The following is a 13,828-nucleotide window of genomic DNA, read 5'->3' as shown; positions in this document are numbered from 1 at the left end:
GCATAATTGAACTTGGGAGTGGGGGTAGGATGGCGAAGGAGGGGCTGAGGGAGGTGAGGGTTGCTGGAGAGGGAAACACCTTGGAGTTGTCTATATGCCAATGCTAGAAGTCTCTGAGCTGGGATGGGGAACTGGAATGTCTGGTGCTAAATGATAATTTAGATAGTGTGGGTATCTCAGAAACAAGATGGAATGGGGAAAATCTATGAGATACAGTCATTCCTGGGGATAAGCTTTACAGGCAGGACAGGGACATTGGGGAATGTGTTGCATTGTACATTGAAGAGGCTATAGAACCAAATAAGTTAGAAAACAGTAGGGGAATGAACTCCCCAACAGAAGTGATATGGATAAAAATATGGGGCTCTAAGTGTTACTTAAAAGTGGTGGTGTTCTATCACCACCTGCACAGAATGCAGAACATTTTCCAAGAAGTGTGCCTCATAGAATGCCAAGAAATGCCTCCCAGGATGCCCCAAAATCAATACATCTAGCCAGCATAGGTACCAAAACATTGACCATTGTATATTTGGAGAATATTGATCTATTCCTCTCTCCCTTCTTTATATTAAGCTTGTAAATCATCACAGAGATATTGTTTTCTACTCTCCAGATAAAAAAATCTCTTCAGGATTTCTCCGGACAGTGCAATCCCTGTGAAATCAAAACATAATTCAACCAAGTCTGAACAGCCCTGGCACAGCATGGCCTTAGAATGAAATGGGAGTAATGTAAATTCTTACATTTGAGGATGAATGTGGCACTCCACAGTTTATGAGAAGGTGCTGCAGCACTCATCAGGAACAGTGCAGGATTTAAACTGATAAAAATGCATACGCCAGAAACCTTGGACATTTTCACAGTTCTTTGTTCAATGCATGTCCTACTTCCAAATTCCATCAGGTGTTCTGGAAGCAGAAGATGGTAGGAAGAGTCTGGAAATGATTTCAAACAGATTAAGATGACACACTGTCTGGAGCTGCTCAATTACAGGTCACCGTATGGTTTCTAATTCTGACGAGCAGTCCTCATTTCACCTGGGCTGCTTCTGAAGCTTTTTTTTTCTTCAGGGAAAACAATTTAACTAACCGGAATCATTCAAAGATTTAAAATGGGTTTCTGTGAAATCTGCCCAGCATGCATCTTTAAACTCGTTTGCTTCCGAAACAGAAACTCCTGAAGGGAACTGAGAATTGACATTTCATAAAAAGATGAGCAGATGCACAGCAAGAGCAGTCCCTACACAATTTCAGAAGATTATTGTAAAGCTATATTTGATTCACCCAAAAGCGTGGTTTCCTTTTTGAATGAGAAAAAAAGAGAGAGAAACATTTCTTTCCCACACACATGGGTCCATGTGGCAGTGTTTGGGAAATGTGTGGCTGCAGTCCTAAACTCACACGTGCCAACAAATACTCCTAAGTGGATAATATTTACACTATGTTTATCACAGCTTTATGAAGCAATTTGGAAAGCCTACCAAGCTTTCTGCTGTTTCCTTCCTCCTCCACTACCATCATCACAATACTTTCAATTGTCACAGAAAGCAATGCATGAGTGTTGCTGGTAGAACGTCTTGCCCATTGCAGCTGGGATAAAGCCAGGATAGAGGATTCAAGCAAGAATGCAGTTGCCTGTGCCAACACTGTCAACTTTAAGGGTCTACCATAAAGACGCTCTATGATAACTCTGCCAAGGCACCAGTTGGAAAGGAGTTGCATCCTCACGTAAAGGGGTTCAGACCATATTCAATTATTCCTCAGGAACATCTGTACCTCTGATAGCTCACTAGTTCTTCACCCTAAACATAATTTGTGTGTGTGTGTGTGTAAAGTGCCATCAAGTCGCAGCCGACTTATGGTGACTCCTACAGGGTTTTCAAGGCAAGAGACTAACAGAGGTGGTTTGCCAGTGCCTTCCTCTGCATAGCAACTCTGGTATTCCTTGGTGGTCTCCCATCCAAATACTAACCAGGGCTGACCCTGCTTAGCTTCCAAGATCTGACAAGATCAGACTATACTATGCTGCCTTCCCTCCAAACATCATTTTTACAAAGACTTTTTTCCCAGATCCATGGTTGTCACAAGCAACCGTCTCCAGGTGAGCAACCATAGCCTCAAGGGAATTAACCTGCTCCCTGAGCTCCCACAATTTCCACCCAGTGGTCAGATAATTATACATGTGGCACTCTCAACAAAACATTGAATAGCTTCCATTCCCCTTCTGGCTTTCTGCCTTCATAACTGGTTTCCCTGAGTATGAAATGATCACCTGTCAGAAGGAAGGAATCATTATCCTGCAGACCTTGTGCTTCATCTTACAATGATGTTCTAACTCTTGCAACAGAACATATTGGAAGGTCTAGCTGCACAAGGAGGATTGAGTTCTGCTACCGTAGCTTAGCCTGAATGACATTATGAATGTGGACATGACCTCTAATGGCTAGTCCTCACAAAGGATCACCGTACCAGAACTAGCATAAAGCATAAAGTATCGATATGAGACAATACTGTCTGGCGTACCTCTGGTCCACTGGTTCAGCTGCCTTAGGAGAAAGATGTGCTGAAAATGTCTTCAATCACTGCTGAAAAGATATCCGACTAAGGGGATTTGGGAACAATTGGCATTGAATCTGGAGGATGATGTAGCAGTGAGATATTTTCTGAGTCAGAGATGGCAACCAATGGGGGGCCTCATTAATACAGTGCATGGGAGTCATTGCTCTACAATTCCTGTTTCTAACAAAAGGTTCTTATTTATTTATTTAGACACTTGTATAATGCCTCTGCCCTGACCTGGATGGCCCAGGCTAGCCTGGTCTCGTCAGATCTCAGAAGCTAAGCAGGGTCAGCCCTGGTTAGTATTTGGATGGGAGACCACCAAGGAAGTCCAGGGTTGCTATACAGAGGAAGGCACTGGCAAACCACCTCTGTTAGTCTCTTGCCTTGAAAACCCCATAAGAGGTCACCATAAATCGGCTGCGACTTGACGGCACCTTACACACACACACACACACACACACACACACACACACACACACATAATGCCTTTTCTTTACAACTCATAAGTGGTTTTCAAATAGAGATGCAATACAGTGTGCCATAGATTCGGAAAACAGATTCCTTAAAAAAATAGGTAGTTTAATAAATAATAGTAATAATTCCTTCTGAAACACTTCTCCTTTACACATTCTTTAAAAAAAAAAAAAAAAAGCTTCGCAGTTACTTCCTGAATGATGGTTCAGCGTGAAACACTCAAAAAAATATGTGGGATACTTCAGCCTGGAACGCTTTGCTAATTACCACGCATAAATGGCCCTGGACTAGGGCTGTCAATTCGGTTCGGCACGAACTGAAAATCAGCCGAATTTTCCCTGATTCGGTGGTTTTTAGTTCGGGAGGAACCGAACTCAAAACTGGCAGGCAACCGGGGGGGCCAAATTCAGCGAGTTTGGGAGTTCGCGAATAAATTCGGCAAATTCAGCCGTCGGTAAGCAGCATAACCGTCAGTAAGCAGCATTCTCCTCCCCCGGCCAATCGGTGGCCAAGCTGGGTCTTCTTCTGGCCAATCAGTCAGGATTGAGTACTGGAGGAATCAGCTGATGTGCGGCCCGGCCAGGGAGAGAGAGAGAGAGAGAGAGCAAAATCCTCGTGTGTGTGTGGGGGGGGGTGCTTGTGCACATTCGCTCCTTTCTGTGGCTGCAGGGGGTGTATTTTTTGGGGTACAGACACAAAACTTTCACTGGAGCTTCAGATGAAGCTTCTTAAGATACCCCCCAAGTTTTGTAAACATTGGGTCAGGGGGTCCCGAGATATGGGCTCCCCCCCTTTTTCTTTCCATGGCTGCAGGGGGCGCATTTTTGGGGGTACAGATCCCAAACTTTGAGCGGAGTTTCAGACCAGTGTTCTTAAGATACCCCCCAAGTTTTGTGAACATTGGGTCAGGGGGTCTCGAGATATGGGCTCTCCCCCTTTTCCCTCCCCCCTTTTTCCATTTATGTGGCTGCAGGGGGCGCTTTTTTGGGGATATAGCCCCCAAACTTTTAGCATAGCTTCAGTCAATTATTCTTAAGATACTACCCAAGTTTTGTAAAGATGGGTTCAGTGGGGGCAGAAATATCGCCTCCCCCCCTTTTCTCTTTCCATGGCTGCAGGGGGCGCATTTTTGGGGGTGCAGATCCCAAACTTTGAGCGGAGTTTCAGACCAGTGTTGTTAAGATACCCCCCAAGTTTTGTGAACATTGGGTCAGGGGGTCCCGAGATATGGGCTTTCCCCTTTCCCCTTTCCCCTCTTGGGATGAATGGATCAGCCGATCCTGTGCATCTTCTCCAGAGAAAACCTCCTATGCCTAATTGTAATCATCTTGGATTACAAGTCCTCTTCAGCCCCTCTTGATGGAACAGAAGACAGCCACAGTAAGACCCCTTTGGGGGCTTTAATCTATAATTTTTCTCCTGTGTATGTGTGTGTGTGTGGGGGGAAAGCAGAGTCTGTGTGTGTGTGGGGAGGAAGCAGTTTCTGTGGGGGGGGGAAGCCAAAGGGGGCTTTCGTCGGTTCTGCCTGGGGTGTGTGTTCCCCCTCGAGTCTCTCGCTCCCTGGTTTGAGGGGGGAGGTTTCAGTTGTGTGTCTTCTGGTTTTTCCCTGTTGCAAAGGTGTTGTTTTACAAGTTGAGTTGCTTTGCAAACTGTTGTCGGGGCTGGGAGCTTTGTGCGTGGGCGGCAAGCTCTGCTGAGAGATGCACATTAAGGGTGGGGGGGACCCCTTTCAGGGCCCATATCTCAGCCCCCCCCTGACCCAAACTTTACAAAACTTGGGGAGTCTTTCAATATACGTCCTTTGAAGCTCTGCTGAAAGTTTGGGACCTCTAAGCCCAAAAACGCCCCCCCCCAGAGCCGCGGAAAGGTGCGATTGTGTTTTTAATGGCTTTATTCGGCCGATTTTTTTTTCCGAACTTTGAATTCCCGCCGAATTGAACGGATCCGAAGTGGGGGAGTTCGGACTTCGGCACGTACCGAACCCACAAGGGCCAAATTCGGCCGAATCCGAACTGTACCGAATTTTTTTTTTTTGACAGCTTTACCCTGGACTGCTCAGCGCAGTGACAGCTGATGTTGGGGGGTGGGGATAACAGTTCAGAGGAAAGCACAGTAAAGAGCCAGACAGCAAGGTAAGGATATACATTGCAACCTTGCAGGTGCAGAAAAACGATTACAGTAGACATGCACTTTGTAAATAACCTTGGTGTAGTGGCAGGACCAAAGGGTAAGACAGTGTAGTGGCATCCCCATACTGGAAATGGAGGCCTTTCCTAGAACTTGGATGAACTGTTATGTGAAAATAGGCATTATTGAGGTCAATAATAGCAAACCAATAATTCTTTTGGAGCAAAAGAACTTCAGAGAGAGAGGTCATGCGAAATTTTGGGATGTTTAGAAATGTATTGAGGAAAAAAACCAGTCAGAGGGAGATGAGGATGAAGAAGATGACTTGTGGTAAATAAAGTTGAAGAGCTAGAAGGAAAGTTTCCTGTCTCCATGGTGGAGAAGATAGGACTTAGGGACGGAGTGCTCTCCCCACCTCCATGCTGGTTTGGAGTGGGAAACTCTGGCTTGCGTTGGAGGAGAGGAGGAGCACTCTGAATCTTCTAGAAAGAGCTAGAAAGCTTTTACAATTGTTCTCAGTGACTGGCCTATGCAAGCAGAAGCCACGAAGATGAATGGTAAAAAACACATGTGTTCTCCAGAAGTCTTCATCTGGCTAGATGTTAGGAAAAATAAAGGAGGGAGGAGATATTTCAGGCCATGATTTTAAGGCCTTTGTCTGCATTCTAGATAGAATTCTCTACTGAGACTGATGGGCACAGGATGTGGCTGGCATCAGATTGCACCCATGGCCTTCTGGGAAGAAGAATCAAAACATGGATACCATCCAACTGAAACCACGAAGACCAGCAGTTGATCAAATACTCATTCCCTGATTGGTCTAAGGTATTTTGCCACGTCATGGTAATTCCCTCCAGCATCTTACTGTAGCTGAACTATTAACAGTTCAGTCCTAAGCAGAGTCACACCTTGAAATCAATGGGCTTAAAAGAGTGGAGCTTTTTTTTTTAGGATTGTACTCTAAAACCTCCAAGCAGAAAGAAATAGATGCTCACTTTGTTGTAAGCATAATATAACCTCAATATGTGTGTCTCATTTCATGAACCCTTCTGTGTTTCATTGGTTGCTCAAAGCCAGATATAAGCCCATGCATGGATAACAGAAGAGCCATGATTGCCATAGTGCCTTGGCTTCATGCCGTTAAATCACCCTTTAAAAGGATGGCTCCTATAGTAGAGAATAAGGCTGCAGGAAACACAGAAGCTTGCCTTGCATCCCAAGGATACCATTATCTTGGCCTTTGGCAAGGAACTGAGTGAATTTCCTTAGATATATGTACCATTTCAGCAACAGAAGCCTTTAAAAAGATTTACTATGACTCGAACGAGAATGCCAAATCTATTCACTGATTTTTGCCAGTGGAAGCAAGGCAAGTAATACTGAAAGCCTGCCATAATGTCTTGAGTCATGCAGGGTTTAAAGGATCCAAGTGTCCTTAATTTTTTGGGAGGACCCCGCATTTTCTTTGGAGTGCTTTCTAGCAGTGTTTGCTAACAGAGTCTTTTGAAAGATGACAGAACTTGTGCCATCCAGCAAAAGGTTCAGTGACATGACTAACAAATCCATGCTAAATAAGAAGGGTGTATTTGTCTTGCTCCAGTTGTGTACCACAGTTTCAGAGGATGCCAGGAAGAAATGCCAAAGGACCTCACCTACCGATCCAGCCTCTTGGCTACAATTGACTTCTGACCTTTGGAATTAACTCCACATTGAGCATGTCGACCCTCACATTTACTCTCAAGTGAGTAATGAGAACTCACTTTGTGCTGCACTTTTTGGACAAGTTTTGATTTGCAGTTTTTATTGATTAATTGGGAGTTCACATCTTTACCCTTCTTCAGAGAGCAGAAGCCTAGAACGGCAGGTTGCCCAGGAAGCTGGAGAAGAAGCATCCAAATTCTGTTTTAGGATGAAATCTTCTGTTGAAGTTGCTTTACCACTACTGCACCAAGGCTGGGGCATGACAATGCAATCAGAGGCAGCCTGCCTTGGGCACCAGAGGGGAGGTGGTGCTGGGGCCCTAAAAGAGGTTTGCTGATGTCAAGCGGCAGCCCCAACTAGCAACTACAGTCACCTTGCTCACCTTCCCCTGCTGGGCATTGGGAGGTTAGTGGGGGGCACTGTACGGGTGGCTGGAGGCTTGGAGAGCACGCAGGCTCCCTGGCCTGGGTGCCAAAAGCCCTTGGGCTGGCCCTGAGTGAAATCCTAAACAGAATTACACTCTTCCAAGAGTGGCCCTGGAAACTTTGCTTGAGATTACATTGTTAGACTTGCAGAAATATTGAGCTTTCTGGAGCCTTAAAGAAATACATCATGAGGCTGCCCATCTCTTGAGAGCCAGCGTGGTGTAATGGTTAAGAGCAACGAACTCTAATCTGGAGAACCAGGTTTGTTTCTCCTCCCGATGCAGCCTGCTGGGTGACCTTGGGCTAGTCACAGTTCTCTCTGAACTGGCTTTTCTATATCCTTATTTTACCCACTTCGGTTAGCGATTCAGAAGCTTTAGCATGTATATATTTGGTAATTTTACCAGGCATGTTCCCTAATCACTGTGATTTCTGGCCACTTACTCTCTTGGATGCTTGCAAAAATAGCAGCAGCATCCTGCCTGTGTTCCACAGCACCTCATATAATAGGCATGCTCCTCTGATAGAGAAAATAGGTATGCATCATGACTAATATTCATTTTGACTAGTAGCCATGGATAGCCCTGCCCTCCATGAACATGTTGATATCCTCCATGTTCATAAGTGAAAAAGAACCGTCTGCCACAAAGAGCACTGTAGTGAGAGGCAGCTGTTAACCCATACAGGGAGATCACACAGGAAGCCATATTGTACCCTGTTGGGTCATCTCTTGCTACAGCCTGTCATTTTGCCCCAATGTTGGCAATGAGCAAGTGCTGCTCCACAGAAATGAGCAAAACTGTCTCAAAGGACTCTGGGGGGCAGCTCTGTGTGTTTGCTTACCCTAAGGCAGGGGTCCTCAAACGACGTCCCCCGGGCCAGATCCGGCCCCTCAGGGTCCTGAACCCGGCCCCCGGCCTAAAGTATTAGCCGGGGAAGCCGTAGTTCTTCTTTTTTTAAAAATAAGATTTTTATTATTTTTCTTCATTTAATACAAGAAAAGAAAAGTAATAACAATTATAGAATATAATGACTTCCCCTCACTTCTCTCCCATCCGATAATTAATTGTATATACTTTTGATTACACATTTTAATCCCTAAATTATATTAATTAATATATGATTATCTTATCTTGACTATAGATAGGAAGCCGTAGTTCTTCTTAAGCCCGCCCCGCCGTTCTTTCTCTTCTCTCATTGACTGGGAAAGACGCCCATCACCGTCCCTCTCGGCAGCCAGCAACTACCAACCACCTTTCATCCTGTTTCCCTCCCTTTGCTTCATTCGTCCAAGTTAGCATTCTACCCCACCTCCTCGTGGCGTTGCTGGCCAATCAAAACACCTGTCGACTTTAAAGGGCCTCAACACTCCCTCTTCTCTATCCAAGCAGTTACCTCGAATTGAATTTTTTTCTTGGTCGCCGCGCGCCACAGCCTCTCCTCTCCCTTCTCAACAATGCCTTTTAGAGAGAAGAGGCTGCGCGCTGTTGCTGCTGCCTCAGATGTGTGCCGTTTTGTGCCCGGCAGCGAGCTGTTGCTTTTCGCACCGTTTTGTGCACAGTCACGTTCTTTGAGCAGCGTCGCTCCGCATCACGCGCGCAAGGAGTTGGCGGTTCTGGATAACCAGTAAGATTCGGAAATCCCCCCTCCTCCTAACCGTCCCTTTCCCTGCAACGGTCGTTCGAGACTGGGCAATTGAAGGAAGGGGGGGTGCGACGAGAGCGGGAAGAGTCTCCCAAGGCAAGAGGAAGGAAATGAGAGAAATGAGTACTTAAAAAACAAAACTAGGTTAATTTCTGTGACCAAGAATTCAGTGACATCTCTATTTTTCTCTCATTTGCTTAGGTGTCTCACAATCTCTTGCCACACAATAGTGTGATGAGTTTTATCTGTTGTCTGTAGGACTCGTAATGTTAAGATAGGGTGATGCTTTTTAGTGCAGGTATAGCTCACTGCCCATATGCCAAATTTTAGGCCCTGGGGCTAATTCTTAAGCTCCTTAGACATTAGTATGACTTGGCCATCTTTCTCAAAGGGAACAAGACTTTTAATGGCTGGAGCACGTGCTGAGCATAATTCATATTCCTCCCTGCATTCAGAGCACTATATTGCCAAACCTGTTGGTGTTTCACTTTTTGCCCTGTTGCATCATGCATCTTTTCCAGTCCCAAGAATGTTAGCATCTATTATTTCTTTATTCCATAAGCATTCCATATATGGAACCGGATATTGACCATCTCATTAGCCAAAAGCAGCCCCATACTTCCCATTGAAATATTATAAGTTTATGTTGATTAAAATCGTTCTTCATTTTAAATATTGCATTGTTTCTCTTATTTTTTGTGCACTACAAATAAAATATGTGCAGTGTGAATAGGAATTTGTTCATATTTTTTTCAAGCTATAGTCCAGCCCCCAACAGTGTTTGAGGGACAGTGAACTGGCCCCCTGTTTAAAAAGTTTGAGGACCCCTGCCCTAAAGCAAGTTAGAGAGCTGACAGCCTTACACTTTCCCAGCTCAAGGTATCAAGAGGTTGAAGAGGAATGGCCATCCTTCGGTCACACCAGACGGTGATTTCAATAAGCAGCTTCTGGCAAAACATCTTCTCTCATCTTTATTACACCCATCTTAGGCAATCAAAGTTACTCAAGGGAAACACACATAAATATATTCCCTTGGATTCTGGATTTCCCACAGAGACATTCATCAGTTATGCAGGGAAGATCATACATATCCCTGCTGCACCTGGCATATCACACAGACATCCTTTTTACACTTCCCCATCCAAGAAGGATGCCATCAAGCAATCCGTCAGACACCCTGACATGAGACCAAAACAGGCCTGTTTACACTCCAAACGGTTCATGCTTTATTTCCTTTCCTCTCTTTTAATCAAACCCAGATATGCAACCAAACCTTTTGTTCTCAATAGTGGTTTCACAATGTCCAGACCACTTTTACAACACCCCAGAGATCGTTTTTGGGTATAAAGAGAGGTCCTTTTTTGGACCAATAGGTGTATGCCTTGGACTCAAACGCAACCCCCCCCCCCGCCTTGCTTGGTGTGCAAGCTTTGTTCTCCTTCTCCCTGATCATTTTCGGATAGCACTTCACATCTAACCTCCTTTGCAAAGTTGTTACAATGCTATAGTGCAATAACTGCCATGAGAGTCTCAGACAAAGGAGAGAGAAAAACGTGATAACCAAATAGCAATGAAACACACGGATTTCAGTCAGCCATTTCCTGAGGTAATATAACAATACCATTTTTCATCTTCTTATTTCACATTGCAAGCCAGAGACCCTGTCCCCAAATCCAAAAGGGTATTTTTTTTAATGTTTTTGCACTTTCAGTGACATATCACTGTCCCCTGATGTGCTGATATATTAACATTTTTACATTCTTATGAAATACTCTGCTCCATCTACCATTTTCAAGAGCAAGACAAGGTCATACCCCTAGGAAGAATCTCCCCCCCCCCAAAACACATTCACACTCCTGAGTGGAAAAATGTTTATGGAAAAATATGAGTGGGAAAATATCTATATATAATGGCCTGAAAATGTGCATCCACTAGAGCATGTAAATTAAATTGCCACATTTCCAGGAACTACCATTTTCATTAAAATGACTCTTCCCCACATTACATGCCACATTAACTACATCTTGGTTTAAAACACATTAGAAATAGGTGTTAGTGTCATGTGTGGCACCACTGACACTCAACAACCTGGATTAGAATGATTATTCTAATGGAAAAGACTGCCCATTCCTTTCCTCTTGTGATGGGGTATATGTCTTGATGGGCAACTAATCTATTTTAAGTCAGTATGCATCAGTAGACTTAGATTAAAATATACACTATGGTCGCAGTCTTGCCAAAGGTAAACTCATCGATTTCAGTGAGAGATATAAACAGTTGCTTAACTCTTTCTGGTTGAAATCAGTAGGGTTTAATAATGCTTATTTTTGGCTAATGCCCCACACTTCCCCCCCTTTCATAAAGACTTAGTATCGATAAACAAAATAGCAAGGAGAACCAAAGCTACCTACCCAAATTTAGTCGCCTCCACCAAAACCTAAATGATGCTTCTTAAGGAGAAGGCATAAATCTTTCTGCCGAATTGAGTAGTGTAGCACCACTCTACCAGGGAGGAATATTTCTTCCCAGCTCCAGCTGGTGATCAGTTTATTCCCTCAATCATATGGATTGATGGACCCTGTCATCTTATCCTAGTCTCTGGAACTGCAGATGCAATCCTGGTTCATATGAAATGATGGGCCTTGCTTAAAACTTCCTGAGTTCTTTGCCTCCTGCAGTATCTGATACATATAAATTCCAGAGGCCTAAGAAATCAGCTACCCCAGAAAGTGACAATTAACGACTTGGATCACAGAGAATATCCTGGCTTTGGATGTGCTCTAAGAGCAGATGTTCGTAAAGGACACCTGTTATGGCCTTTTTATTCATGTTAGTTTGTCTTCAGATATGTTACTGATTATTTTTAATCCCTCTCAGAAACAGTATTGCTTTCCAATAATGCAACAATATGAATGTATTCAAGCCCATTGTAAATGGGCTCAAGATGCTTAATTCTGTGAGTATAGAGCCAAGTTATACTTTTTAAAGTACATTCAGTAGGAAATATATAAACGTGTGTTTATTCTGTGATGCCACACAAATGCAGAAAGAATGCAGAATTTAGTAGAATGCATGGAATTCAATATTCTGATCTTGGTTTTCAATTTTACAAAGCAGGATTTCTGTCAAGTGGGGGGTTTCAGAGGGCCCCTTAAATCCACAGCTCTCTCCATGACTAGAAGGAATAAAATATAGACTGCTCTGTTTATGTGGCAAAATGAGGGGTGTTGGTGTTGGAATGTGTAAGAAAAATTCAATCTTGCGAAAAATGGAAGGAAGCCTGAAAGGAGATCATTTGTCTTAATTGCAGAGGGGAGTTTTCCTCTTGACTCATGAGAGTATCAAAAATGTTATCTGTGGCTGGGCACTTGCCATGATGGGGGAAGGGCAGGAGTCTTCCTGCCCAGTCACTGAGATATGGAGGGAAATTGTTGGATAGGCTGGTTGCTTATTGTGTTGGAGATCTGGGTCATTGTGTGTGTGTTAAGTGCCGTCAAGCTGCTTCCGACTCATGGCGACCCTATGAATGAAAGTCCTCCAAAATGTCCTATCTTTGACAGCCTTGCTCAGATCTTGCAAACTGAAGGCTGTGGCTTCCTTTATTGAGTCAATCCATCTCTTGTAAGGTCTTCCTCTTTTCCTGCTGCCCTCAACTTTTCCTAGCATGACTGTCTTTTCCAGTGACTCTTGTCGTTTCATGACATGACCAAAATACGATAGCCGCAGTTTAGTCATTTTAGCTTCTAGGGTCAGTTCAGGCTTGATTTGATCTATAACCCATTGATTTGTTTTTTTGGCAGTCCACGGAATCCATAACACTCTCCTCCAACACCACATTTCAAAGGAATCTATTTTCTTCCTATCAGCTTTCTTCACTGTCAGCTTTCACACCCATACATAGTGATAGGGAGTAAGATGCCATGAATTAATCTAGTCTTGGTGGCCAGTGACACATCCTTACACTTCAAAATCTTTTCTAGCTCCTTCAATGCTGCCCTTCCCAGTCTCAATCTCCTTCTGATTTCTTGGCTGCAGTCTCCCTTTTGGTTGATGTGGAACCAAGGAATAGAAAGTCTTGAACAATTTCAATTTCCTCATTGTCAACCTTAAAGTTGTGTAATTCTCCTGTAGTCATTACTTTTGTTTTCTTGATGTTCAGCTGTAGTCCTGCTTTGGCACTTTCTCTTTTAACTTTCAGCAGGGTGACTAGTGGACTTCCGGGTCAGAGAGGGAGCTCCGCGGAACTCGCGGCGACTCGCGCGCCGGCTTGAAGCGCGCCGGCTGGAAAACAGCCCCCCACCATCTGGCAAGCGGCACCCCTCAGCGTAAGAGGGGATGCTGAAACGGCTGCCGGTGGGCTGCCTGTCATTGAAGCGACCGCTGCCGAGAAATCAGTGGTGGTCACTCTGATGGGTGCAGCCCAAGAAGTGGGCGCCATCTTCCACGGCAGCCGGGAAATCACGGAGGAGAATCTCTGATATGAACAGCAAGTTTTGTTTGTCTTATTTCTAATCTATTTTATTAAAATCACAACTGAGGTGTTGGACAGTTTGGTTTTTGGAAACTAAAGTACTGAGCCTATTGACTATAACTCTACTAACTGCATCTAAAGTGAAACTGGGCTTTTTGCCAGCTGTGGCGCAGCACAAAATATATTTTGCCAGACACTGCTAAATGTTTACCTGCATATAAAACTCAAGGTGATAAGAACTGGCATGAAATAACTAGGCAAAGAAGACAATGTGCTAGACTCTCTCTGAGATCTGAACTATAAACTGTGTGTCTTTCATCTATAATAAAGATCCCAAACTGATGTTTTAAACAAGAAACGCCATCTCCCCCCCGCTGTGGATTACAAATTTTAGCCAGGCTTGTCTTTTAAGTTCAATGGAAGAC

The sequence above is a fragment of the Euleptes europaea genome, chromosome 6 (genome assembly GCF_029931775.1).
Source record: "Euleptes europaea isolate rEulEur1 chromosome 6, rEulEur1.hap1, whole genome shotgun sequence".
NCBI classification, from domain to species: domain Eukaryota; kingdom Metazoa; phylum Chordata; class Lepidosauria; order Squamata; family Sphaerodactylidae; genus Euleptes; species Euleptes europaea.
This window is presented reverse-complemented; position numbering follows the sequence as displayed.